Consider the following 1,194-nt stretch of genomic DNA (forward strand, 5'->3'; position numbering starts at 1 on the left):
GATGATTTAAAGGGTTTTGACCCAATTTTCTTTCAACATACCATACACTTAATTGATAATGCCAAACCTATAAGACAGAAGTAGAGGCTAGTGAGTCCCAAAATTGAACCATTAATGAGAAAAGAGCTATCCAAGCTAATTGAGGATAATATAATTTTCCCTATCAAGAACTCATCATGGGTAGCAAACCTTGTCCCTATTAGGAAGAAGAATGGAGAAATTAGATTATGTGTGGATTTTAGGGGTCTTAACCAAGCTTCTCTTAAAGATCATCATCGCCTCCCTTCCATAGAATAAATACTATCTAAGGTCAGTGGTTTAGAGAGGTTCTCATTTCTTAATGGATTCTCTAGTTATAATCAAGTTCTGGTCAAAGAGGTTGACAAATATAAGACTACATTAACAACAAAGTGGGGCACCTATGCTTATAGTAAAATGCCTTTTGGGCTAACAAATGTAGGTGCCAAATTTCAAAAGGAAATGGAGATGGCCTTCAAGAACATGATTAAAATGTTTTTATTGGTTTAACTTAATGATATCACAGTGTATTCAAAGAATATAATAGATAATTTGGATCATCTCAAACAGGTGTTCATAAGATGTGGAGAGTTTGGAGTATCTTTGAATCCAAGTAAATGTGTCATTACTACTAACCAAGGGAAAATTTTAGGAGACATGGTATCTAAGGATGGTTTAACCATTGATCCAGAGAGAACAAAGGTAATACTTTCTCTCTCCCTTCCTAGCCTCAAAAAAGGGCTGGAAAGTTTTCTTGGCAGGATAAATTTTGTGAGGAGATTTATCCCTAATTTAGCTACCACGGTAAAACCTCTTATAGCTATGCTTAGGAAGAATATGGTATTTTCATGGACCAGGGAAGGGAAGGTGAGTTTTGAGGAGACCAAAGCAGCCATAGCCTTTATCCCTACTCTCATCAATTTGAATTTTGAAAAGGATTTCATTCTTTATACCTTAGGTGGTGAGTCAAGGGTTTCTATTGTCTTGACTCAAACAAATGATAAGAATGAAGAATAATCTAGTTCCTTCTTTAGTGAAGGGCATAAGGAATATGAAGACAAATACAATTATGTAGAGAATCAAGCCCTTACATTCATAAGATCTTTGAAAAAATTTAGACACCTTTTGTATCATAACAAGATCCATTTGTTAGTTCCCCATGCCAGTGTGAAGGAC

The sequence above is a fragment of the Cupressus sempervirens genome, chromosome 8, assembly GCF_028749045.1.
Source record: "Cupressus sempervirens isolate cs-2001-9-10 chromosome 8, ASM2874904v1, whole genome shotgun sequence".
NCBI lineage: Eukaryota > Viridiplantae > Streptophyta > Pinopsida > Cupressales > Cupressaceae > Cupressus > Cupressus sempervirens.